The 27839-nt window shown below is 50.0% G+C and overlaps 1 long non-coding RNA gene across 1 annotated transcript; it reads right to left on the bottom strand.

Moving 5' to 3' along the window:
- Positions 1-17032: 17032 nt before the first annotated feature.
- Positions 17033-22233, bottom strand: LOC125338834. Its single transcript, XR_007208369.1, has 3 exons — positions 22140-22233; positions 19172-19248; positions 17033-17135 (listed from the first exon to the last, which is right to left on the bottom strand). It is a non-coding gene; the product is annotated as an uncharacterized LOC125338834 (long non-coding RNA).
- Between the last annotated feature and the right edge of the window lie 5606 nt (positions 22234-27839).

Genomic DNA, 27839 nt, shown 5'->3' with positions numbered 1-27839 from the left:
ACCCACCTGGAGACCTGTTGCCATGACTTTTGCAGACGAAAGATGGCTCTGCTCTGCAGGGCAGACATGATGGCATGCAGTGAGGAGAAATTCCTCAGGACGCGGCAACCCTGAGGAGGAAGATTGTGTGAGCTTCTCATGGCACTGCCGCCACCACTTACCCAGGACGAGAGGGCTGCTTGGAGTGGCAGGGTTTGGCAGGGAGCTAGGGCAGCCCAGGCCGCTTTTGGGGTCCCCACAGGATGAGGAGCCGGTTAGAGGGAAGAGCCCACCACGGGTCGCCTTGGACTGGCTGGCCCTGCAAAGCATGGGCCTGGCAAGATGGGACTGTGCTCCACAGAGCACCTGAGCACAATTCTAAGATGCACAGGAAAGAGAGACTGGAAGGGACAGCGAGAGGCCAGAGGCTGTACATCTCATCCCTTACCTCAGCCACCTGGATCCAAAATTCCAGCAGATGTGCCCTGACTGAGGCGCTCATGCTGAGGTCCCCAAGACAGAGGGTTGTAACCATGGACACGACCTTGTTAAAGTGTATCACGATGATCCGGATGCTAGGGGACACATGTGGCTTGCCCTTGTTGTATCTCTGGGACCACATGGACCCCAGGCACTGATTGGGCTCTGCCTTCACAAAGAGCTCCTGGGGAGAAAGGCAAAGGTTACAAGACCCTGTCACACAGCACAGTGCCTAGGCCAAGGCCAGGGATCCCTGTCCCCACATAAAGACACACACACACAGAGAACCAGAGACAGAGAGAGAGAGAGAGAGAGAGAGAGAGAGAGAGAGAGAGAGAGAGAGAGAGAGAGAGACATGGCTCTGGAACTCAGAGCAGGAAGTAGGACACCCCAGCCTCTGGGATTCTCTGGATCTGCTGGGCTGACTGCCCAGCACACCAAGCCCCACAGGGACTCCAAGGGAACTAAGGTGGGAAGGAGACAGCGTGCTTGACCAAGTGCGCTCAGTTCTCCCAAATGCCTTTCTGACCCCTGAAAAACTTCATTCGCCCAGGCCCAGCCAGCACATGTGTCCAAAACCACTTCTCTAAGTCCTACCACAAAAACTAGCATGCTTTCCCATCCCTCGTCTTAGTTTCCATCAGGTTAACTTCAGGTGCCTTCTGAGGGAGTGAGGAGACCACCGGCTCCTGGTAATTTAGGCTGAGCTCTATCCTGCCTGCCTCTCTTTCTGCTCTGCCACTTGATTCCACACAGTTCCTGACAGGGGAGCAGGGCTCACCTCTTTGGGATTGCACTTAACCAAATGGTCCTACAAAGACAGGTGCCAGGTGTGCTGGGGCTGGGGCTGGGGCTGGGGCAAGAATCCGTGGGCTCCAGGGAAAGGAAGCGTGGGCCTGGGCAGCAGAGGGCACAGGGAACCCAACCCCCCACATGCAGCCCTGCACAGCCCCTCACCACATCCATCCTGGTGAGCTGTTTCGAAATCACGTGGGGAACTGCAATCAGGGCAGGAGTCGGCTTCTGGCCGCGCCCAGTCTCTCTGCTCACCACAGGAGGGTGGCAAGGTTCTTGGGCAGGAGCTGCTGCCAAATCCAGGTCCGAATGGCCAGAAGCGGAGGGAGCCTGCTCCTTCACCATGGCCAGGCAGTTATGGGACTCCTGCTGAGGTTTCCAGGCAGCTGCACTGTCCTGAGCAAGCCCTGGAGCACAGGCATCGCCTGCTGCTGTTGAAAGCAGGCCCAACACCGGAGTCGAGCTTCTCGGGCATTCCCTCTCATCCCCGGAGGCTGCTGTGTCCTCACGCCTGAGATCTGAAACCATGGTGGAATCTGGCCCCATCCGAGCACTCCATGACGGTGTGTGGGAAATTGGGGCTCCTACGAGGAGGAGCACAATATATAGTGCTGCTCCAACACACAATGCCAGAACTGGTGTTTGCACCAGAGACACCATCGCAGCCAGGGGCAGACACACGTCCAGCTCTGCACTGGGGGCTGCGTCTCTGACACTGAATCCTGGAGCTGAGCTAGATCGTGGCTCCGCGGCAGGCCTGGAGGGTGGAGCTCCATCTACACTGTTCACCTGAGCCCAGGTGGCCGATGGCTCCAAGTCTGCATGACATGCTATACCTCTGACCACGGCAAGAACCATGGCCGGTATTCCAACCAGAAAGAGCACCACAGCTGGTGCTCCAAGAAGGTAGAACAACAGAACTAGGGTGAGAAGCACCTCCAGTTCTGCACTGGAGTCTGGTTCTTTGAGACTGAGACGAGGAGACAAGGGAAAACTGGGCTCCTTGTCATCGCTACTTCCCATTGCTCCTTGAGCACTGTGCACCAGAGTCAAGCTGGCAGGTGACTCTGATTTGGCACAAGAATTGAGTGCTCTGAAAGCATGGAGCAGCAGCATGAGTACTCCCACAGCTGAGAGCAGCCGATCGGGTCCTCCGGAGAGAAGTAGAGCCAGGGCCAGGATCAGGAACACAAGCAGCTCAGCACTAAAGGTCGGCTGGCTGCAAGAGAGCACGCGAGCCCAGCTGGCACACGGCTCCCTGTTGGCAGCACTCCATGCTGGAGCTCCATCAGCACCGGGGCCCCGAGCCATGGGGGAAGCTGGCTCCGATGGGACACAAGAGCCTACAGCTCTCATGGCACAGAGCAGCAGAGTTAGTACTACTAATCCAGAGAGCAGCCCAACTGTAGCTCCCAGGACAAAGAGCAAGAGAGAGAAGGACAGAAGCAGCTCCAACTCAGGACTGAAGGTTGAAGAACTATCGCCTAGAAGGGGAGCCAAGGTGGATGCTGGCTCTGCCTCAGCGATGGCTTCTGCTGCAGGCTGGGCCCCAAGCACAGGCGACAAGCTGGAGCAGGGCTGCATCTCCCCAGCGCCCACTGTTGCTTCTCCTACACTCAACCCAGGAGCCCCAGAGCAGGAGGGCTCCAGCTCAGCACTGGCCGCCGCTGGTCCCTGGCCACTAAGCTCCGAAGCCCCAGTGGGGGATGATGACGCTTCCCCACGGGCTGCTCCTGCCCCTTCAGGCCGTGGCAGCAAAGCTGGCGTGGCCTGAGGCTCTTCATCCACACATGCTGGTTGGGCTCCCAGAGGCCTGCAAGCCGGATTCAAGGCTGAAGGGGCCTCCGCTTGGGCAGGGGTCGGTGCTCCACCCAGCGTGCAGGGGGCCACCTTTAGACATGGAGCGCAATCCAGCTCGGGAGTCGGTGTCACAGTCACCAGTGGGGCTGCTGCTGGAGCTGCAGGAGGACACAAGATCTCCTCCACGACTGCTTTGCAGCCCAGTCTTTGAGGAGTCCCACAACACCCGCCACCCTTGGGTTTCCCAGCATGGCATCTTCCCCATATCCTAGAGCTCAAGCTGGGCCCATGCTTGTCTTGCTCCGGTCCCAGGGCTCCATTGGGAGCCTGCTCCCTGGGTTGCCCTGAATCATCCACCCACAGCTCTGAAGCAGGCTCCGCACCCATGGACTCGCCCTGGATGGATTCCTGGATCCCCAACTGCGCCAGGAGATGGGAGACACCGCGCTCCACCTCGGAGCCACACATATGGAGCCGAAGATGAACCAAGAGGCGCTGGAGGCACGGATGCTGGGCAGCTTCTAAGAAGTCCTGGGGACGGCGGTCCAGCCAGGTGTTTATGAGGCCCGAGATGGCACTGGAGGCACATGGGTGGCAAGCAGAGTCTCAAGAAAGGCCAGCACCTCCCGTGGTCTTCTTTATCCCCAGAAGTTGCTCAAAGTCCTGGCAGAGACCAGTATTTGCCAACCCCAGCACCTTTGAGCTGTGCCACCAGTGCCAAGCCATCCCAGGCCAGGCCTGCAGACAAGCTGCAAGGAGCGCTGCAAGACCCACAGCTGGAAACAGCTCTGTCCGCGTCTGCAAGTTGCACCACCTTCTTGCTCTCTCCCCTGGGCATCTATACGCTACACTCCAAGAAGGCTTGCTGTCTTGCCTGGCACGCACAGGGTTCTGGCACACTTCCTTGGAAACTCCTGCCTCCTTCCCCAGCAACCCACATGGGCTGTCTACACACTCCACACCTTCTACTTGCTGATGTGCCTCAGGGTGGCCCTGAGCTGTCATCCAGACTCCTAACAGCGTGTCCGGGGACCTGTCCAAGGACATATGTCCCTTGACCTAAGCTGGACCTTAAGGAGAGCTGGGCAAGCCTGGATGACATGGGCTGTGCTGAGGATGGATTCTCACAGGGCTCTGTGCTGAGCCTCAGCCTCCACTGGTATTCTATACTAGTACCCAGCTCCTAGAGTCTTCCTCCTCCCACAGATGGAGCCCGCAACCCAAGTCTCTGGTGACAAGTACAAGAGCAAAGGGATCCTCGGTTAGCCAAGCCTCACCCTGCAACACACACACACACACACACACACACACACACACACACACACACACACACACACACATTTGTCAGCACTGTGGAGGCATGGGCCTTCCCTGGCCCCACTCACTAGCAGAGCTGGTCCCGAGGAATGACCTCCTGGCTGCAGTGGGGAAGGGCAACCATCTGTCCTGAGGAGCCCATGGGGGCTTCACAAGTCTTGAACCTGTGGAGGAATTTAAGCATCACTGGCCAGCCCAGGACAGCTGGCATATCCTGCTCTTTTCCCATCTCTTAGCTCATTGCCTGCAACATGGCCCTACCATTCCTGCTACTTGTTATTTCTGCTCTGCATGCGGACAAGCAGCTCCTGCCCTGATCAACTGACGAATCCAGGTGTCTTGCCTCTGCCCTAGACTGCCTGCTCTGTCTACATCTAGGTTGACACCCTCGCCCAGCCAGCATCACTTTCCTTCTTACTAATGAGAGACACTGCTTTGTGGGTGGCCTCAAACAAACAGAGTCAAAGGGAAGAGCCCGCAGCCCCACACGGGACAATGGAAGCTGCCAGCCAGGCCTGGCCTCTCCAAGGACTTCCCTGCTCCATTGCCCAGGCAAAGACAACTGCCAGAGAGTGAGTTTCTAGGCACACTCCACCCACCACACTGCATTCCCAAGGCTCCCAGTGTAGCTAAGGAACCCCATCCCATTCCAGTTGGCACTCACCTTTGGAAAAGTAGATCCAGGACCTCCTGGGTGTCCTGAAACATCCTGTAGGTGTCTAAAAAGTTGTAGATAAAGATGGAGTCCTGGATCAACTGGGCAAGCACCAAGCGCTCTACATGCTCCTCCGGTGTGCCTGCCTTGAAGAACTCGGACCCGCAGGCCACCTCCATGCCTGGGGCCAAGCCATCTTCATTCTAGAGGACAACCAAGGAGGGACAGGTCAAGTGTGATGGATAATACGACCAGAAGACTCATCACCACTCACTTGACTCAGGTATCTGCAGACAAAAGACCCCACACAAAAGAAGGACACACACACACACACACACACACACACACACACACACACGGCAGGGAGAGCCTATGAGGGAGCCCACCAGTTTCCGGCCCTTCACTGCCCCATGTCACCTGTGTTGTCCTCCGGAACAATCTCTGGAAGCGACGGCAGAGGCCAGGGCGCAGCCAGCATGGACAGATGTGCACCAAGCAGCCTCTCCGCCTTTCATTCAGGCCTGAGCCTTGACAAATTTGACAACAACAACCAAACATTTTGCGATAGTCACTATCCATACAAGTGCACGGTCTGTGGCTTGTATGGACTGTTGGTGCCCGGAAGCACCAGGGCTCTAGATTCTCTGAGCCATTGTGAGGTCATCGCTCCACAGCTCATCAGTTGAGCCTTTCTGACCTCACCTCTGCAGAGTGCCCTCCCTGTTCATGCCTTGGATGGGTCTAGCCCAGACCCCCACTGGTCAGGATGACCCCACCTCCAGCTCAGTGTCCCAACCTAGCCCGTGGCAGTGGTGTCCACCTTCAGGGAGATCGATCCATGTGGTGTCCTAAGCACACTGTCTCTCCCCACCCAGATGGGACCCTGAAGGTGACATTGTATTTCTCAGAGGCTCCAAGGCCACTTGGCCCTGATCCCTGGGGATCCCATTCCAGCTACTTCTTGCCAGAACATCAGATGTTGGGGTTCCTAAGTCCCCATCTCACCAAGAACAGGAAATGGCCCATGTCACTCAGGCTCTCCCTTGGCAGGGAACAATTTCATGCTGAGCCGGCACACAAAACTAAATGTGTGGTCCTGGGAATATGGCCTAGTGGTAAAGTGTTTGCCCCCTATACATGAAGCCCTGGTTTCGATTCCTCAGCACCACATATATAGAAAAAAGCCAGAAGTGGCACTGTGGCTCAAGAGGTCGAGTGCTAGCCTTGAGCAAAATGAAGCCCCACGGCTGGCAACAAAAACAAAACAAAACAGAAAAAAAAACAAGCTGCTTTGACATAAACGGCTTAAAAGAAAATAAGTTGGCTGATCTAACAATTAGACTTTAAAAAAAAAAAAGAAAAACTAAAGGCGTTGGCTGGGAATATAACCTAGTGGCAAGAGTGCTTGCCTCGTATACATGAAGCCCTGGGTTCGATTTCTCAGCACCACATATTTAGAAAAGGCGAGAAGTAGCGGGTGGATCAAGTGGCAGAGTGCTAACCTTGAGCACAAAGCTCGGGGACTGCTCAGGCCTGAGTTCAAGCCCCAGGACTAGTAAAAAAACCTAAATGCAACTTGAGCAAGCCCTAGGCTTCTGCTGTGCCATCTAGAAAATGCTGCTTGAAATCCTTTGTAGGCATTCTTGGGGATCCTAGGCAGATGGGAATGGCTGAGACTCAGACACCAGGCCCTTGTGCCACAGACCTGCCTGTTTCCTCCCACGACTCCCAGAATTGAGCCCTGTGGCTCGGCTCTGCATGTGGCCACTGAGCTAGAGGACACACTCACAGGAGCTTCTTGGTGCCCAAGCCCCTAGGGCCCTCCCCTCCACATAGTCTGCTCTCCACACCTGACTGCTAAGGAATGGGACGGGGGAATGACCACCAAGTTCCAGGCCAGAGAACTTGGGACTTGTGGTGGCTGTCTCTCTTCTTCCTCTCTCCTTCCTGTCTGTCCCACCTCCCATCCCTGATGCTGCCAAGGACTCATCTGCGATAGTGTGGGCTGCTGTTTTGGAGGCCTCAGGGTTCAAGAGCCCCCAGGGCTCATCCACCAGACAGAAAAACACTAAATAGAGGCTCAGTTCAACAGGGTACTGCCACTGCCCAGCGTCTGTCTCAATGGAGCCCATAGCCACCTCCTCTTGGAGACCAGAAGCACGAGGCCTGGCTGGAGCCTGCAGTGGTCCTGGATCCCAGGAGCTAGCCCTTGCTCCGTGTGCGGCTGGTTGTCAGTGCCGCTTTGGGGAGAGACTGGCTCGGCATGGGCAGTGAGTGCCATTCCCAGGCCCTGAGTCTTGTCTTGTGCACCCTCCTCCAACGTGTCTCCAGCCATCCAGGCCTCCTTCCATACATTCAACTCCTTCTGCTCTCCTCCTGCTGTGGTTTTCTCGCCTTCCCTGATGTTTGCTTGTCCTTTACGGTAGAGACCCTAAGAGAGATCACAGGGACAGCCGTCCTCCCTAGCTCAAGTGTGGGAACGGATGGGTAGCCTCCTGCTTGCACATGTACAGGGTGGACCTGGTGTGTGGAGATGGCCTCTCACCTGCAGGAAGACAGAAGACAGCTTGCACACCAACAGCACCCAAATGTGGTCAAGCTGCCTTTGCACAGTCTGCACACATCTTCACACACAACCCTCCTGGAGTCACACTGACACTCAAGACTGGTATGGCTTTAGGACTAGAGGTCATCCTTCTGTTCCAGCACATGGGTGGCAGTCAGACAGAAGGGCCTGCACTTCACACCAGGGACCATCCCTACTCTCCTTTATTCACTCATGGGCCAGGACACCTGCCAGTTACAGCCTTGTTGACATCCTGTCCTCCCTGCTTTACCTCAGCACCACAAACGCTCATGTGCCATCAGGGCCTTAGAGGAGCCCACACCTAGCCAAGGAAACTGACACTCTGGGAATCCGGCCTGAGGTTGCTGCCATCCCTGCTGGCTGCAGCGTCTCTGTCCTTGCCCCTAGGTCAGTGAGATGTCCAGTTCCCCATCTCTGTTCACCAGTGGTCCACAGAGGCACTGTCATGCCAGGCCAGTGGCAGGTGAGGCTCAGGGAAACCAGGAGGACGCCATGTTCCTTTCCATCCCCAATCCACCAGCACTGAGGCCCTGACAAGGCAGTGAATGTTCTGGCTGATGGGTCCTGGGTATCGCTGAGCAGTCACCTTGGCCAACTGCACATGCACTGCCCGCGCAGGGCGTGGAGATGGCTGCACGCCTGATGGTCACTTCTGTGTGGAGATCACTTTTTCAAGGCAAAGGCAGGACTCACAGTGTGTTCAGGACATGGAACACCCTCATGGGTCATGCTGGCCTCATTGATGACAGCACGACAAGGCCTGTGACTTGACAGGACCGCCAGAGACAGACAGCTTGAAGCCAGACACCGGAGGCTGATGTCTGTCATCTTAACTACTCAGAAGGTTGTGTGCTCCCTTGTTTTTCTCATAACTTTGAATCTTAACTTCTCTTCACCCTGTTTCCGCTCCTCCCACATGGTCTGGAAGTCACAAGTAAATTCTATGAAACCTCATACTCTTTTAATATATTTTTTTATTGATTGTTATTGTAATGGTGATATACATGGGGTTTACAGTTATATAATCAGGTAATGACTACATTTCTTTTTCTTTTTTGCCAGCACTGGGACTTGGGATTTGGGGCCGGAGCACTGTCCTTGGCTTCTTTTTGCTAGCACTCTGCCACTTGAGCCCCAGTGACACTTCTGGCCGTTTTCTGTATATGTGGTGCTGGGGAATTGAGCCCAGGGCCTCATGTATACAAGGCAAGCACTCTTGCCACTAGGCCATATCCCCAGCCCATCTCTATCAATTCTTGATCCTAATTTATTGCTTTATTTTTTTGCTTATATCTCGGGTATGGCATCTTATTTCATGTGCAGAGCTTCTATATCTCTGTAATATTCTAACAGATAAAGCAACTGAGGCTCTAAGAGTTTAAACGAGTTACCAGGCTGACACAGCTAGCCATGGCACACGAGGCACTGAGTTCCAATCCCTTCTGTCTGTAGACCTTGTACCTTCCCTTCTGTTCTTAGAGAACCTCAGATGTCCTGAGCGTTGTTCCTCAGCATCTCTCACTTCACTGCTTTGGGCTCAGCCAGGCAGCATCTTGAGATATACCACAGTGGGAAAAGAAGCTGCTCCTTCTATTTTTTCCCCCTTTTGTAGGACTGGAGCACTGAACTCACTCTTTTAGCAGGAGGACATGGGCTCTCTTGTACCCACCCACCCGCCCCTTTCTCAGAGAATTTTCCCAGGAACTAACCACCACCATTCCTTCCTGGGCTAGCAGAGCCCAGACCAAGTCCAGAACTTAAGAGTAGACAGGACCACTGTGTGGGACCATGCCCTGAGATGAGTGGGGCACAGGCTATCCCTTTCCCTTGTCTAGCACACCTTGGTGCTTCAGGGAGGAAATGTGCATGCTTCTCATTTGCATGGCTACGTCATGGCCTTGGCGTTAGGCTGGGAGGCCCCTTCCATGTCTGCTTCTCTGGGCTTCTAGACTAGGTACAGCTTCTTATGGGAAATAGAAATTAAGGTCTTAGGTATGGATGACCAATCCCCAGCACCTCAACCATACTTCTCTGGGTCTGGAGGTAGGCATCTCTCGCCCACAGCCTTTGGGTTTCCAATTCTGTAGCTGAGTGCATGTGGATGAAATGCTGACTCCAGGCTTCCCCATCCTGAGAAGAGATTTTCACACATTTCCTGTAACTAGCAGAAAAATATACCCTGATATGCATGCACATTCCAGAGAGAGAAAGAGCTCACGACAGCCATGGTCCCACCGCAGCAGAGTGCTGTGCTCCATTAGTGGGGGATGATGGTTTCTGAATAGAAACCAGTGCATCCGGCTCAGCTTCCTGCCGGTGAGATACAGAGTGCTAAGCAGACGCTGTCAGTCACCCCTGATGCTCCCTGGATAAAGGTTTTTACTCACTCTGAGTAACAAAAGCCATTAGGGGGCATTCAGAAGCAGTTATAGTTGTACCCCAGGGAGTAACCTGGATTTGGTCAGCAGAGACATCTGGGGCTCAGAAAGCCTTGCTGACCAGAGAGCAGACAGTAACACCACTGCAGGCTGAGCTACATCTGCCTATTGTGAAGGACTCTGGGTGACTTCATTCAGTTGAGAGGTCTGGGACTGATTTGATCAAGGGCAGGCATGGCATGGTCCTGGGGCTGTTTCAGAGAAAATGCTCCTGGGGCCTTTTGGCCAGTTCAACGGGGGCCTGATGAAAGATAGGGGAACTACTTAGGAGCCTGTGTGATAGCAAGGCCTCCATTAGGGCATGATGGAGGAGGCAGATGGGGGTTGTCACAAGGAGGTGGTACTGGCAGCTCTGGCTCTGTACCAGGTAACTTTCTGTGTGGTGATCGAAGTGGTGCTGACCATTCTGATTTTATGCCAGGTTATCTTTTTGTGCAGGTGAAGGAGAGACTGGAACGACTCCCAAGTGTAGGGCTTGTGACTCAGTGGTCTCTCAGCCCCTTACTGATTCTCATCTGTAATACCCTCATAACTCCAGTTTTCAGAAAACGAAAATCACAGCAGGGACTGGTTTTACCAGGAAGACGTGTCACTTTGCCTCCAGGCCCCATTTCAGGGCTGTCTCTGGTGTTGCTTCCCTAAGTAGTGGAACATGGTGTTTCCTCTAAGCTCTGCCAGGACCTGGAAAGCAATTCTACCTTCTTTGCACCCAACCTTTTCAGTCTGCCTTCTGCCTACTACTAACAGATTACCAAGAAATTATTACTAAGAACAGGTAATGATTGAACAGTTTGAAAAGACTCAAATGTGACTTAGGGCATCGTTGAGCGTTAAGAAAACACATACATGCTGGGTGTTAGTGGCTCATGCCTGTAATCTTAGATACTCAGAAGGCTGAGCTCTGAGAATTGAAAGATCTGAGATTGAAAGCCAGCCCAGGGGCTGGGATGTAGCTCAGTAGCAACGCACTTGCCTAGCAAGTGCAACATTCTGGGTTCCATCCCCAGTACCAAAAAAGAAAAGAAAAAAAAATACAGTTAAAAAAAAAAAGAGAAGAAGGGACTGGGGATATGGCTTGCCTCCTATACATGAAGCCCTGGGTTCAATTCTCCAGCACCACATATACAGAAAATGGCCAGAAGTGGCACTGTGGCTCAAGTGGCAGAGTGCTAGCCTTGAGCAAAAAACAGAAGCCAGGGACAGTGCTCAGGCCCTGAATTCAAGGCCCAGGACGGGCAAAAAAAAAAAAAAAAGAAAGAAAGAAAGAAAGAATGCCAGCCCAGCCCAAGCAGAAAAGTCTGTGAGACTCCTATCTCTAATTAACCTGCAGAAAGCTGCAAGAGGAGGTGAGTGAAAACACACAAAACCCTGAGATGAAGCACAAAAGAAAGCACAAGAGAAAGAAAGAAAGAAAAAAGAGGGCTGGGGATATGGCCTAGTGGAAAGAGAGCTTGCCTTGTATACATGAGGCCCTGGGTTCGATTCCCCAGCACCACATATACAGAAAATGGCCAGAAGTGGCGCTGTGGCTCAAGTGGCAGAGTGCTAGCCTTGAGCAAAAGGAAGCTAGGGACAGTGCTCAGGCGCTGAGTCCAAAGCCCAGGACTGGCCAAAAAAAAAAAAAAGACAGACGTTCCAGCACATTAGGCACTTGTCCTATGAGAACCTGAGACCACTTTGGAACAATGCCATCACAAGAACAAGGATTTTGGTTCCAGCAAGATGCAAGGACATGACGGTGGATCACGCCACTAAACAGATGTGGAATATGAAAAAAGCACAGGAGCCAGGCTGTGCAAACATAAAGTCTCAAAGCAACTGACATGCCAAACCAGCCCCTAGTTGCCAGAGTGGCACTCTGTACTTTGGGCTCTTACAACTCTGAAGCGAAATAAGGAGAAACAGAGAGTAGCACTTCTCCCCATGGGGAACTCCATCTCCTCATGCTCCTTAGTCCTATAGGGATATTCGGCCGCAGATGGGGCCTGGGAGGGCCACCAAACAAAACCCACAGCTTTGGATATAGCAAGCATACAAAATTGCCAGTGGAGGGAGTGGCCAGTAGAGGGCTGGGCCATCAGAAAGGGGAGCCATCAGAGACAAGGGCCACAAGAGGGCAAGGCCCATGGAGGGTGCGGCCAGAGGAGGGCAGGGCCATCAGATGGAGGAGCTAGTGGTGGGCAGGGCCAGCAGAAGGAGGAGCCAGCAGAGGGCAGGGCCAGAGGAAGGCGGGGCCAGAAAAGGGAGGAGCCAGCAGAGGGTGGGGTCAGTAAAGGGTGGGGCCAGAAAGGGGAGGAGCCAGCAGAGGGCAGAGCCAGTGGAAGGCAGGGACATTGCAGGGCGGGGGCAGTGGAGGGAGGAGCCAGCAGAGGGCGGACTGGGCAGAGGGCAGGCCTAGTAGAGGGCAGGGACATTAGGGGGGTAAAGGGTGGGGCCAGCAGAGGGCAGGGCCAATGGAGGGTGGGGTCCGTGGAGGGCGGGGACAGGGGAAGGAGGGGCCATCAGAGGGCAGGGCCACTGGAGGGCGGGGCTGGCAAAAGGAATAGGCTGCACATACTTGACAGTGGTGTTGGTGCAGATGATGTACTCAATCTCGTCGGAGTAAGGGTTCTGGAAGGTGAAGCTGCTGGTGCGGATCAACATCCACTCCCGGTTCTTGGTGTGGAACTGGTACATGACCAACAGCACTTGGCCTTTCAGCTTCACCACCTGGGAAAACATTTGGAAGTCATGGTGGGAAGGAGGTGAGGATGGCGTCTGCCTGGAGGGAGAGGAGGCCCAGGGCAGGCAGTGTGGCTGTGAAGGCCAGCAGGACGCTGCAGCCAAAGATTGTAAGAGGGGAGCCAGGGAACGAGCCTAGCAGTGAGGGCAGTGCCTCCTTTTTCCTCCCCTTTGAGACTGGGCATGCATTTGAGGCATCCTGCACAGAAAACACTGTTCAAGAAAGCAGATTCACCTCCCAGATCATCCGCATCATCACCACCACCACCACCACCACCACCACTGTCACATGGAAGGTATCTGAGCCAAAAGGAGAGGGGTGGGAACAGAGCTTGCCCTAAGTTTTCCTCGGCTCAGCTCTTCGTTTGACTTCTCAGTAAACTGATCCAGAGAGGGAAATGAAAAAACACACGTTTCCTGGACTCGGGTCTGGCATACGGTCACTGCACCAAATTCAACTTCCTCACAACTCTCTCGTGTTCCAAGGTCTCTCGTCCAGGCAACTAAGTGCCTTTGCTCCACTCCAGGGTCAAGAGCTGACTCTTACCTGACACAGCCCTCTCCATGCTCTTGGAAGAACAAGCCACTTCCTTTTTTTTTTTTTTTTTGGCCAGTCCTGGGCCTTGGACTCAGGGCCTGAGCACTGTCCCTGGCTTCCTTTTGCTCAAGGCTAGCACTCTGCCACTTGAGCCACAGTGCCACTTCTGGCCGTTTTCTGTATATGTGGTACTGGGGAATCGAACCCAGGGCCTCATGTATACGAGGCAAGCACTCTTGCCACTAGGCCATATCCCCAGCCCCCCAAGCCAATTCTTTTTTATCAACACTGGTCCCCCACCTTGCCTGCTGGTGGCCAGAGCCCAAGAAACACGATCTCCTCTGGCCATGGCCAGGCTTGCTCCACAATGTCCCTGAGGCTGCATGGCTGCTGCCAGCTGGAACCAGGCTGGGACCTTGCTCTTGGGCATCCCTGCCTGGGCTTCTCTCTGACCAGAGAAATGAGGCCCCTGCTCACAGAGCAAGAGTTGCTGACTGGCCACCAAGTGGGATCAGGTTCCTTCTTTTTATTTTCTAAACCAACTAGGTCCTGACAGCACTGACTGTTTATAGTCTCACATGCTGCTGGATGAAGGGGCATGTGGCAGTGTTGCTTGATGTGGTGGTGGTGGTGTTACCAGGGATCCTAGACCCTCCAGTCCTCACCCTGTTACCACCTTGCTGTGTGATCTAGGGAGGCAATCAGGTCTCTCTAGCCATGCACACACATGCCTGGCACAGCTATGTATGAGCCACAATCAGTCAGTACCTGCTGGAAGCTCTCACGCAGATGACTCTGATCTTCAGGATGGCAGAATTCCAAAATGTCCTTTCCTAGAAGGTCCTAAATAAAAAAGAGAGGTGTCAATAATCCCATTTTTTTATCTATTCACAAAAGGATAAAGATGTTCATTTATGTGTCCATCTTAAATTTGTCCCACCACAAGTATTGGGTTTGGGTAGCTTTTTTTTGGTGTGCACCAGACCTGGGGTTTGAACTCAGAGCTTAGGCACTGTCCCTGAACTTTTGTGCTCAAGACTAGTGCTCTACCACTTGAGCCACAGCTGGCTTCTTTTTTTTTTTTTTTTTTTTTTTTTTTTGGCCAGTCCTGGGGCTTGACTCAGGGCCTGAGCACTGTCCCTGGCTTCTTCCCGCTCAAGGCTAGCACTCTGCCACTTGAGCCACAGCGCCGCTTCTGGCCGTTTTCTGTATATGTGGTGCTGGGGAATCGAACCTAGGGCCTCGTGTATCCGAGGCAGGCACTCTTGCCACTAGGCTATATCCCCAGCCCCCACAGCTGGCTTCTTGATGGTTAATTGGAGATAAGTCTCATAGACTTTCTGGCCTCGGGCTGGCTTTGAACAACAATTCTCAGATCTCAACCTCAGAAGCTAAGATTACAGGTGTGAGCCACCAGCAACTCGGTTCCCACACAGATTTTTAATAGAGCAATGACTACCAGTTTTCCCTGGGAGCCACCACAGAGCTGGCTTCTTCTACTCATGCTCCATAACAATGACTAATTTTGCTAAGGCACTAGGATCAGCGGTTTCAGAATGCAATTTTATTTCTGTTTGCCTTGGAGAGGCAAACTGCCATCAATATATTTTAATAAACATCAAAAGAAAGCACAAGCATATTATGTGGATAGATGTGTGGCCTATGAAAACTGAAATTGCTTAAATGTGGAAACTAGCTGTCTTATAGCTGAGGAAATGAGGTTATCATAAAATAACCATGGTATTCAAAATCTTTTTGCTATCTACCTGCACTAATCTAAGGCTTTATTCATCCTTAGCCCAAAACAGAAGTGTTTCATGATGAGACAGAGAATAACAGAAATGGTGAAAGGGCAGCTTCAAATGTGTTAAAGTCTTGGACAGCAAGGGAAGGCTAACTGTTCCCTGGAGCCCGCAGGAACACACGCTGTTCCAGTGTGAACTGACTCCACAGCAAAGGGAAGTCCCGTGAGCATGTGCAGAGCACGTGCTGACACTCACGGGAGAGTCTGGCTGGTAACATACCGCCAACACTCTCCTAGAAGTCTCAGGATGTGCATGACAAGAAATGCAGGGTGAAGGGCTCTCATATTCTGGGTTTGGTCTGTTTCTAGTGTGAAGCACATACGTAGGACTGGGGTATAGCTCAGTGGTAGAACATATAGCTAGTGGGTGTGAGGTTCTAAGCCCGAACCCCAGCACAGTAAAACATAAATAAATAAAATGAAAATATACATGTAATTAAAACATTCATATCTGTATTCCTCAAAGTTTGTTCCTCAGAATACAGGTCTTTTTCTTTTTCTTTTCTTCAAAGAGCTTTTTTAAAATTTTCTTTTTTTCAAAAAGCTGTTTTTTAACTGCCTCCAAATTTAGGTCTCTACAGACCTAAAGTATAACAAACAGCTGTACGTTCTTCATGTAGAATGAAGAATTGTCGGCATTTGTCACCCTGGCATTTTATTGTTCTCCATGCACGCAAACATACATGCACACACAGTGTGTGTTTTTTCTCCCTTGCATGTAAGCATATAAGCTCACGTGTCCACATATGTATGGGCTTCTTGCTGAGCCTCTGGCAGTTAGTTGCAGAGATCATAGCACTTCTCAAAATATTTTAACATGTATCTCCCAAAAATGATGTGGTCTGGGGCTGCAAATGTGGCTTAGTGGTACAGTGCTTGCCTAGCATGCATGAAGCCTCAGGTTCAATTCCTCAGCATCACATAAACAGAAAAAGCTAGAAGTGGTGCTCTGGTTCAAGTGGTAGAGTGCTAGCTTGGAGCACACAGAAGCTTAGGGACAGTGTTCACGCCCTGAGTTCAAGCCCCAGGACTAGCAAAAAAAAAAAAATGATGCAGTCTAACAAAATTGCAATGTACAATACTAAACCTAAGAAAACCAATACTTGCTTGATAAAGTCACCCAATATTCTGTACATGTTGACATTAAACTTGCCTCCCAAGGGCCCTCCCTAGCTAGTTGTCTTCAGGCCTGGCACAGGGCTCAGCTCTCCTGTTACATTTAGTTGTTTCAGTTCTTTGATGCTAACTACTCTTGCCTTTTCCTGTTTCTCAAGCCACCAATTTGCTAAAAAGAATCTGCAGCAAAGACCTGTAAAGGTGCCTCAATAAAGAGGATTAAGCAAAAATCAAACGGGCATCTTAGCAAGGTTCTGCAGACTCCAAGATGGATTGATCTGAACTGAGGTGTGTGAAAAAAAAAAATCAGCTTGAGAGCCAGAATGGTTAGAAAAAAGAGATGACAAGTTAATCTGCAGTAGCGCAGATGGTTACTGTGAGCTTTCTTGCTTTGCAAAGGTGTCACCCTATCCAAAGCACAATGGATCTTTATGGTGTTTATGGTGTTTCTTCACAATGTCACAGTGCCATATCTCAAATGAGATAAATACATGGTAAGAAAAGTTACATCTCTAGTCAACTGCCATAAGCTTGAAATTACCTACTGACCTGGGGTTGGTAGCCAATCACGCTAATGCATCTTGGGTCCACAAACGTGATGATCCCGTCAAGAGTTATGCTGGGGAGCTGGGGATATGGCCTAGTGGCAAGAGTGCTTGCCTCGTGTACATGAGGCTCTGGGTTTGACTCCCCAGCACCACATATACAGAAAATGGCCAGAAGCGGCGCTGTGGCTCAAGTGGCAGAGTGCTAGCCTTGAGCAAGAAGAAACCAGGGACAGTGCTCAGGCCCTGAGTCCAAGCCTCAGGACTGGCCAAAAAAAAAAAAAAAGAGTTATGCCGGGACAAGAACTCTGTGGGCACCGACACCCCATTCATATCCATACACACTGGAGAGCTGGTCACCTGGAACAGGGGAGTCCACAGCTGAGACATTAATGGCAGAGATGGAGAAGGAGGGAGGCCAGAGACAGAGAGTGGGAATAAGGCATGTGGCTTGAACTTCTGGGCCACTGGCACAGAGAGTGTTCAGCCAGCTTTCAAGTGTTCCGGAAGCTCCTGTGGATGCCCTTGCCTGCCACGGTGGGCCACTGAAAAATTTACTGTCTAGCTAATGGGAATAATGGAACCTATCACGTCCTAGAGTGGTTGGGAAGGTTAAAAGAGATGCTGCATGTTAAACCTTAAAACATTTTATACCCTCCCCTTCTCTTGCCTCGCCTTTCACAAAAAACAGCAAAGGAGGGGCTGGGGATATAGCCTAGTGGCAAGAGTGCCTGCCTCGGATACATGAGGCCCTAGGTTCGATTCCCCAGCACCACATATACAGAAAACGGCCAGAAGCGGCGCTGTGGCTCAAGTGGCGGAGTGGTAGCCTTGAGCAGGAAGAAGCCAGGGACAGTGCTCAGGCCCTGAGTCCAAGGCCCAGGACTGGCCAAAAAAAAAAAACAGCAAAGGAATTTACGTAACTGGTTAAAATATTTGGTTTTTTTTTTTTTTTTTTTTTTGGCCAGTTCTGGGCCTTGGACTCAGGGCCTGAGCTCTGTCCCTGGCTTCCTTTTGCTCAAGGCTACCACTCTGCCACCTGAGCCACAGCGCCACTTCTGGCCGTTTTCTGTATATGTGGTGCTGGGGAATCGAACCCAGGGCCTCATGTATACGAGGCAAGCTCTCTTGCCACTAGGCCATATCCCCAGCCCCTGGTTAAAATATTTGGAAAGTATACGTTTCCAGGCAAAATTTACCCATTGTTTTTCCTTTTTGTTGTCATCTTTAAGTAGTTGTACAAAGGAATTGCCACTTAACAAAGCAGTTTACAGATAAAATGTATCTTGATCAATGTCACCCTTTCAACACACTCACCCATCCCTCTCCTTATTCTTATTAATTTTGTAGGATATACATAAGATTCTTGACTGCATTCTCTCCCTCTTCTCCTTTTCATTCATCTGCCCCTTTCCCCTTCACGCTACCCCACCACTTTTGAGTACCTGCTCCACGGTCCAAATATTCTTATTTTTACCCATCAGTGAGGAGTACCTAGGACCTGTCTCACATGAATGGAATTGCTTGTTTATTTGTCTGAACAAAATGGTCAAGCTTGGGAAGGCAGGGGATGGAAGACTAGTGCCCTCTGAACTGTTCGTTATATTCCTCTCATCAGTCTGGGGAAGGGTCACATGGAAAACACTGAATGATTCTACTGACTGCATGAGTCAGATATTGAATGTACTGGGTTTCCACAGGACACAAGAGGCCTACTCCCTACTCTGGAGAACCTTGTAAGGAATGAGCAAGCACCCAGTCAACTACAGTAAACAGGTAGTGGGAGCCCCCCCTCCCCAAAGTGGGAATTTAGTGCAAACAGGTAGTGGGAGGCCCCCCCCAAAGTGGAAACTTAATGCTAGCAGAGCATGGGGGAGGGGTCGATGGTGTTTGTTAAAAACATCAGGAGTTATTTTTGTTGAGTCTTGAAGGATGAGCAGATAAAAGTACACAGGAGGAAAAGGAAGTTTAAAAGAAGGACAAATAAATGACAGGAGAACCAACATTCTGTGGATGGGGGGGGGGGCGGGGGCGGGGGGGGGAAGTGTGGGTTAAGCCACAAGGACTAGGATGTGGTGAGAAAGGAAGATGAGATTGAACAATGAACATGGTCTTTATCCCACGATCCCTGGGGAATCACCGAGAGTGATTAAGCAGGGATGTGTGATGTACACAAACTAGACTGCAGAAACCAGCCTGAGATGAGTGATGGACTAATAAAAAAAAATATCAACACAGCAAGACCTCCACTGCTAACAGCTCATCAATTGGCCACATCCTATCTCAGAGGGACACACAAATTCCAGTGAATATTGAGTCCACAGGCATCAAATCCACAGTCCTTGCCCATGAGAAGGCCTCATTTGAGATGGAAGAACCCCGAAGGGTTTCCTTACCTGGAGTCTCCCAATTGCTACAAGGCAGTATTTACTGCCTTGTCCCACATCAGCATCTTCATCAGGGATGGTCATTCCTACAATGAGATACGCCAGCATCGTCAGCTTGCCCAAAGCAAGGGGAAAGGAAGGGTAAGTGCTCATGATTTCAGTTTGTGCAACCCAAAATCCAGATTCACTGCTGCTGTTCTGAGCAGGGAAGCTAGCCAATAACCTTCACAGCCCCTCTCCCACTTCCTGTTCTTCTCTCTGCTTGATGTCTTTTGACAGTTTCAAGGTCACCATCATTGCCTCTGTGAATGATACAGAAACAATGAAGGAAGATATAATTAAAGTGGTTCATCTGTATGTTTCCACAATTTTGTCAAGACATTTAGTTAGGAAGGAAACTTCAGTAAGAAGCCTAAGTGGTTCTCCCAAGTCATATAAACATTTTAATTTCCTGTTGACAGAAAATAAAACAAACACCATCAGAGGCAAAAAGAAAAGACAGGCGGAAAAAGCCAAAGAACTACTGAAAGTAAAGGGGGCCTACATATCTGTAGGAGAAGACAGCTTGTGTTTGTCTTGTGGAGGAAAGTAAAGGATTTTAAGGGTTCCGGAGGAGAAATGGATAAGTTACACTTACTCAGCACTGAAAACCAGTACTCAGTAACCAGGAAGGAATTGGTTAAAGCATTCCTTGTTGACTAGTCTGAAGAGTCTTTCTTCCTTTAAGTCCAGAAGGGAAAGGGACTGGGCTCTGGAGCCTCTTATCGTGCAAGATTCTTGGACATCTGTAGCTGGAATTACTGCTGAGAAACAAGTGCTCCATTTTCACAGACCCTGGGTAGGTGTTGATAAGTAGAAGCCTTCCTTTCACACTGCTTCCAACCAAGCATCAATATTTCTATGCTGGTCTCATAAGTTTATCAATAGGTTACCGTGCATCACTATGGTTCTGAGAGCCAGAAAAAAAATGTCCCTTTTTCTCCCTCCCTACTACATATTCCCTCTTCTCTCCAACCTGAGTGCAGGTAGCCAATCTATCTTGTTTTGGCCTTATCCTTGCTGTGTTTCTTTTGTACAATGAGCAGATATATGTACATTTGCTTATAGCACATTTGTTTTTCTACAAAGAGTAGTATACAAAAATCTACTCTTTGGGGATTTGCTTTTACAACTAAGAGTACGTCTGGAGTCCATTCATATTTATTTTTGACCTAAATCTTCCTCAATTCTTTTCCAGAACTGCACAGTACCTGACTGTGTCAATGCGCCATAGACACTCTTTTACAATCAGAAATAATGCACAATGTAAAACCTTGTGCATGTGTATTTCTTTAGGTAGTTTCCCAGAGTGGAACTGCTGGGTCAAAAAGTAAGTACACATTGCTTAAACAAAGAGTTTCCATTACTGAACCATTCTCAGAGAATGTAATATGCATCTGTGTACCAAGAGCTAGGAGAAGAATTAGGTAGCAAAGTTTCTTTGATCCTGGAAGATGCATTTTAAGAGACTGATCTGCAAATATTTTGCATTTCAGAGATATTTCCCCATTTTGCACAGCAAATCTTTGAAATACAACTGGTGCTTTCCAGCTCTTCCTAAATTACAATGAAACTTGCCAGATTCTAAAACAGGAAGAACTGCCAGGTGCTGGTGGCTCATGCCTATAATCCTAGCAATTTAGGAGGCTGGAATCAGACAATTACAGTGCAAAACCAGCCCACAAGGAATGTAGGAGAGATGCTTTATCCCCAGTTAACCACCAGAAAACCAGAAATGACACTGTGGTTCAAAGAGGTATAACACTAACAAAAAAGCTCAGGGACAGTGCCCAGGCCCTGAGTTCAAGCCCCCCAGTGACATAAATAAACAAACAAATAAATAGGGAGAAGAATATATCAGCACGGGGAACCAGGCAGCTGGTCATTGTGAGACAGTTTTGAAATACATAGTTTGGGCCAGACAACAAGCAGGAAAGAGACAGGTAAACACCAGTTCTCTGTATATGAAGGAAAAGGTTTCCTGGGGTTGATGGAGCATCCGCAGCAAGAACAAGCTATAAGCTTTGTGCTACTCTGACCTGAGACAAGCCCAGGGCAGAGCTGTTACAGGAAAGAGAAAACCTTGATTCCTTGCATCCCAGGAATGGCAGGTGCACTTCCTACCAGGGCTTATGATTTTAGATGTCCCCACCCCCACCATAACCTCATGAACAGACAAGTGAATTTTTGTTCTGGTGACAGTAAAACTGAAGCAAAGCCAAACATCTCTCTCCTTCCCTTGGCAGGCATGAGAGATACTTCTTACTAATGTAAAAGGGCCATGACTTTATTTCAGCCACCTCATGTAGGCCAGATGTGTATCTTTAAGCCGTTTAAAAAGACCTCTGGGAAAGTAGGCTCTACAAACTCCTCAGAAACTTTGGCAACAAATTCTTTCACATCTCCATCCCTCTAGGGTGACTGTTTCTTTTGTCAAGGCAAGACATCCCCGTCTCCCTCCATCCCACTCCTCAATCTTCTCTGGATAGATAATCTGTGTCCAGTTTGAGCTACCTTCTAGGGTAAGAAGATGAACACAACACGTATTTGGTCTGGAGGTTTCTCAACAGTAAGCACAGAAGAGTGTTGTATGTGCTTAGAACATCAGGAAGCAACATTTGCCACAGCAGAAGTAGCATTAGCTATGCTCCCTGTAGGCAGGCTGTACATGTCAGACATGGACAGATACACATCACTCACGGAGAGGGCCTTGTGTTTTAGAAGCTCCATCTCCACAGCAGAACCCAGACCACTAAATACAAGCTCTTTTTGGAAATCTTACCTTCAGGTAGCAGGACTTTTTCCATTGACAAAGGTTGCTATGTTCTAGCTAACAGAGAAAATAAAAGTCATTTCCAGCCTCTTCTAGGAGCACACATTCTTTGGTCAGATGTGAGCAGCATTCAGCTTCCCAGTAATACACCTGCCATTCTCTTACCTGCAGGCGGCCAGGCCTTGATGTACCCTGTGCAGTGGACCACGGCGAACTGAGCTTCACCCTCTTTCACTGGGCCAAGGCCCTTCCTAAAGAAAGAATATCTGTGAAACTGTTTTCACCACATGAGGAGAAGCCTCATATCAATAGCTCCTTTAGCTTCTAAGTTATGGGCTCCCTTGTTTTTCTCAGAACTTTGAATCTTAACTTCTCGTCACCCTGTTTCAGCTCCTCCCATATGGTCTGGAAGTCACAAGTAAATTCTATGAAACCTCATACTCTTTTTATATAGATTTGTATTTATTGTTATTGTAATGGTGATATACATGGGGTTTGCAGTTATATAATCAGGTAATGACTACATTTCTTTTTCTTTTATGCCAGTACTGGGACTTGGGATTTGGGGCCTGAGCACTGTCCCTGGCTTCTTTTTGCTTAAGGCTAGCACTCAACCACTTGAGCCACAGCGCCACTTCTGGCTTTTTCTGTTTATGTCGTGTTGAGGAATCAAACCCAGGGCTTCATGCATGCTAGGCAAGCAATCTACCACCAAGGCATATTCCCAGCTTACATTTCGTTTTGAACAGTGTCACCCCTTCCCTTGATCTCTCCCAGTTTTTTCCTCCCGTACTCACACACAAGTTGTAGAGTTCATTTTCAACATAGTGTCTAGTGAGTATTTGTTTGCCACATTTGTTGTTTGTTTCTTTTTGCCAGTCCTGGGCCTTGGACTCAGGGCCTGAGCACTGTCCTTGGCTTCTTTTTGCTCAAGGCTAGCAAGCACTCTGGCACTTGAGCCACAGTGCCACTTCTGGCCATTTTCCATTTACGTGGGGCTGGGGAATTGAACCCAGGGCTTCATGTATATGAGGCAAGCATTTTTGCCACTAGGCCATGTTCCCAGCCCTACTGCATTTGTTTAACCTTTGTCCCTCCATTCCCCCCCCCCCAAGATAGATAAACTTAGAAACAAGACAAATGATAAGGAAAACCAAAACAGCAACAAAGGGGGAAAAAAAACAAAACCAAAAACCTCCTGTTTTCCATTTCTTAAGTTTTTTGTTTTTTTTTTCTTCTTTTTTTTCCCAGGCATATACGTGGTGCTGAGGAATGGAACCTAGGGCTTCATGTATTGAGGCAAGCACTCTTGCCACTAGACCATACTCCCAGACCCTTAGAGTTCATTTTGATAAATATTATTTTATATGCTCATATGCACACAGGAAAAGAGTTTTTTGATCCCTTCCTAAGAATATCCTCCTTTGGCCTCACTTGGTGAATGTCTAGAGATCTATATAATTCATCACGACCTGGGGAACGTTTGGTCTTTTACCATCCAGAGTGTTTTCTTGTAGATTGATAGGCACATTCTAGTCAATGTCACATTCTTGCCTCAGCCACTGCCTCCCTGGAGCACAATCTTGGTTCTCCCTAAACTCAGCCCTCTTTAAGTTGGGCCACTCCCCGGTATAGGACACCAACACTATCAACCTGCATAATCCCATGAACATATCAGGAGGGTGCTGACCTGAACCTTTTCCTCATGGTGGTTATTCTGTTAAGGGGCAGGTGATCCAAGGGAGCATTTCCACACCTAAGATTTGACAGACAGATTAGAGTGAGCAGAGATCCAGGTAAGTTCACAACACACACACAATGCTGCTAGAAAGTTCATGGGCCTTAATGGATGCTTACGCATCTATTCAGGCGAGACCTGTGGCCAAAACTCTGCAAAGTGAAGGAGCAGGCCTACAGGCCTTTGAATTTCGATTGGCATCAGGGGAAGGTAAGTTGATCTACTACTTTAAATCCATTTGCAAAGTGTTTCAGGGCCCAGCCCATCGCTCCTACACAGAGAGTGCAGAGAAGTCCAGCTCTCTAGAGTCCTACAGCCCATTTCAGTAACACAGTGGCTTTCAGGAAACAAGGGGGTGGGTGATGACAGTAGTAGTGTCTTTTCAGGCCTGAACAAAGACACCTACTCAAAACAGATGCTGCCAGTTGATGAACGGTAGCATCTTCTCATGCTTCAGCATCACACCTCTGGAAGCTCTTCCTTCCTTCCTGTGTGTGCTGATCCTAGAACCATCTAGACAGCTGCAAGCCTGCTGATGGCAGAGGAGAGAGTGGGAGCAAGACACAAGGAGGGGTAAAACCAAACCTTTCCGTGAGGCCCTCTCTGGGAGCTAGGGGAGAAGCAGCAGCACTCCCACTCTGTTAGGACCTTCTCAATGACCTTTCCAGCATCCCAGGTAGCAAACATCCAAAGCCTGCACAGTGGCCAGGCTCTGGCCACTGGTGGTTATGCCCACTTGGTAAGTGAATTTTCATTTTCCAACTGCAAGGCAAGTTCCAGCCGAGGCATCTTACTTTGCAACGCAACAAAGGTAAGAGTGACATTTCACTCTGGGACCTCGGGAAGCTGCCAGAGCTTCAAAGGTTTTCACAGTAGGCTCAGTCTGTGGCATTGTTGCCTAGGTATGCTGGCAGGATCTCTGCTCTTTTCCCGTGGACTGTGCCCAGTGTCCTGCTGAAATTAAGTTGCATTATCAGCAGAGAAGGCTGCTTTCCACAGATCAGGCAGTGTGGGCTTGGCACTTCAACAAGCAATTTGGAGTACATCTAGAGAAATGCCAGGGCAGAGAGAGGACTAAGTGAATTTAATTGATACAGGGCATTAATTGATGATGGCATTGTATACAGATAACAGAAATGTATACATGACACTGCCAAGCAATGAACTTGCAAGGGAATTGCTTGGATGACGCCATTAAGAATTTATTCCTGGGCTGGGGATATAGCCTAGTGGCAAGAGTGCCTGCCTCGGATACACGAGGCCCTAGGTTCGATTCCCCAGCACCACATATACAGAAAACGGCCAGAAGCGGCGCTGTGGCTCAAGTGGCGGAGTGCTAGCCTTGAGCGGGAAGAAGCCAGGGACAGTGCTCAGGTCCTGAGTCCAAGGGCCAGGACTGGCCTAAAAAAAAAAAAAGAACTTATTCCTGCTTCAGGTGGTGGCTCATGCCTAAAGTCTTAGCTACTCAGAGGGCCAAGATTAGAAGGACAACCTAGGCATAAAGTTCACAAGGCTCCATTTCAGCCAGTAGTTGACCATGGTAGTACATCTCACTGACGCTGTGGTCAGGAGGACTGCGGTTCCAGGCAGGCATAAGAAAAAACAAATTGTAAGATCCCATCTCAATAGAAAATGTTGGGCATAGTGGTATATTCCTGTCATCCCAGCTACCACAGAAACTGTAAATAGGAAGATCAGATCTAGGCTGGTCTGAGGCAAAAAGGGAGAGCCTATTTCAAAAATGAGGAGGAGGAAGAGAAGGAAGAAGAGAGTAATTTGTATTGCCTGAGCACTACTGAATGCTTCTGAGCAAGGATAGGCACTGGTGCCATTCACCAAACACTGCAGGACAACCCTGCTCGACTTCGCTGGCTGAAGGCATGGTGCTCCTGCAAGAGTGCTGGCCATATGACTCCAAGACCCAGTGTGCCCCCGCCAGGTGAACAGGAAGCAGGCAGTGAGGCTCCACCCTCATGTGCTGTTGTGTGACTTAAGGGGAGGTGAAGGGGGTTTCACCTATGCCTGCTGGACCAATTCCAACTCCCCAACCTAGAGAGGGCAGATGCAGGACAGAGGACAGCGAACCCCAGGTCCTGGAGAGCCATTCCTTTAACAGGGGCCCCTATGAATGCTGCCAGCTCTGCAGATCTAGCCAAGGGGTCAAGGAGCAGATGTGAAGCATCTCCTGTTGACAACCTTGTAGTTGCCTGGAGACACAAAGTGCAGTCGCAGGCCTCACAGCAAACGCATCAAACTGACCTTGGCCAGTGGCTCACAGTGCTGGGCCTCCTGGAGCCCTGCGGGGTCAGGCAGCTTGACAAAAAGGAGAGGTCAGATAGTGAAGGCTGATTTGGGGCTAAACTAAGACCAGTGCAGAATCTTCTAGCCTTGTAGACTGGGGCTCAAGAAGAAGCTGGGTGTTATATGGCAGGGAGGAAGAAGAAGAGGAGGAGGAGGAGGAGGAGGAGGAGGAGGTAGACGATGGCCTTGTGCCTTTGCCTGCAGGTCCAGTTCCTGCTGAGCTCCACTCTGGGGTCAAGTGATGCAGCCTCAGTCTTTAAGACTTTTTGAGTTGTTATGGTTCATATATGAACTGTTCCCCATAAGGCTCAAATGTCCTCTAAAAGGCTTGGCTCCAGCGTCTAATCATAGGGTTTGGGGTGTGGATCATGAGGGCTCTGATCTCATCCATGGATTAACCTAGCGATGGACACATAATCTGACAGCATTATTGGGCGGTGGGAGAAACTAGGAGGTAGGGGTGTGCCCTGATGGGAAAGGCTGGACACGGAAACAGTCAGGGAGAATTGTGAACATCCAGGTGTGGATCGAAGAATGGGCAGAAAAGAGGGGGATAACAGATGGGAAGAAGAAGGACACACTTGCACAATGGACCAAGCAGGCTAAGGTCACTGGAGAGAAATGCAATCTCCCCCTGTGACCTTGGCCAGGTCCGCCCGGCTCTGCATGGCAGATCAGAGGGAGCACACCAGCCACAGCCATGGCACTGCTGTCTCCAACAGACCTCATCCTGCAGATGAAGGAGCGCCGCGAACCCAGGCACATCCGCATGGACGACTGCTGCCCTTCTTTCTTGACCGTCCCCGTCTTCAGGTCCAGGATATGGCCTGAAAGAGAGAAGGTCATTACCACCAGCCTCTGCCTGAGATCCGGAGACAGAACTGGGGAGGTGGGAGAAGCCTTCCAAGGCTCCACCGCATGAGGAAAAGAGGGGCTGCACCGATTGTTTGTTTCTTGGCATTCCCAACATTCTTTGGCAGAAAACTTGCAGAGTGATGAAATCTATACAATTCAAAATGTCTTGGGTTTTTTTTCTTTTCTTTTCTTTTTTCCCAGAACAATCTACACTTGCTGGCTCTGCTTTGCCAGATTCCACAGCCTCAAGTCACTCTATTCTGGCTGTCTCTTCCCCGACTCCCTGCAGTGACTGCCAAGGTCGCCAATGACTTCCTCATGGCTAAATCCAAAACACATTTTCCCCCTTTACTTTATCCAACTGCTTTGCTGGAGTTTACACGTCCACACGGATCCCTTCTCAAAACCCTTTGCTACCCTGGGCTTCCTACCCAGCATTCTGTGCTCTTTCTCCACCTGCCAGGTAGGTTACTCTTCAGGGCCTCCATTGTGGACTCTCACTTTTTCTCATTCTGCTCCTCCATCCCTCGTGCAGTTGTATTACTTCGGAAGCTTTGGAAATGACACTGGGTGCTGGTGACCCTACATCTGCACGTCCAGAAACACCTTCACTTCCTTTGCTGGTTAAATCTATGACACCAGCAGATGATTGCACCCCAAAGGTGGCTTCACTCACTCCTTCCAGAACATGTCCTAAACACCAGCACGAACATCACCACCAACCTGGAAATCCAAGTCAGAAACCTCCATGTTGTTGCTGAAGTGTTCTCTTTCCCTGCCCCAATTTCTGTCCTCCATCGTGTTCTCATGTCAGTAGAGGAAATGACACCACCACCCCCCACCCCCGAAGTGGGAAGATTTTGCATCCACTAGCCTTCTCCCACCCAGAAACTTCTAATGTCTACTTCTTCTAGTATTTAACACAATGACAGACATCTCTTTCATCTTAGGAAGAAATCAAACAGAGCCCT

This window comes from Perognathus longimembris, chromosome 20 (assembly GCF_023159225.1).
Source record: "Perognathus longimembris pacificus isolate PPM17 chromosome 20, ASM2315922v1, whole genome shotgun sequence".
Classification (NCBI taxonomy): domain Eukaryota; kingdom Metazoa; phylum Chordata; class Mammalia; order Rodentia; family Heteromyidae; genus Perognathus; species Perognathus longimembris.
This window is presented reverse-complemented; position numbering and strand designations above follow the sequence as displayed.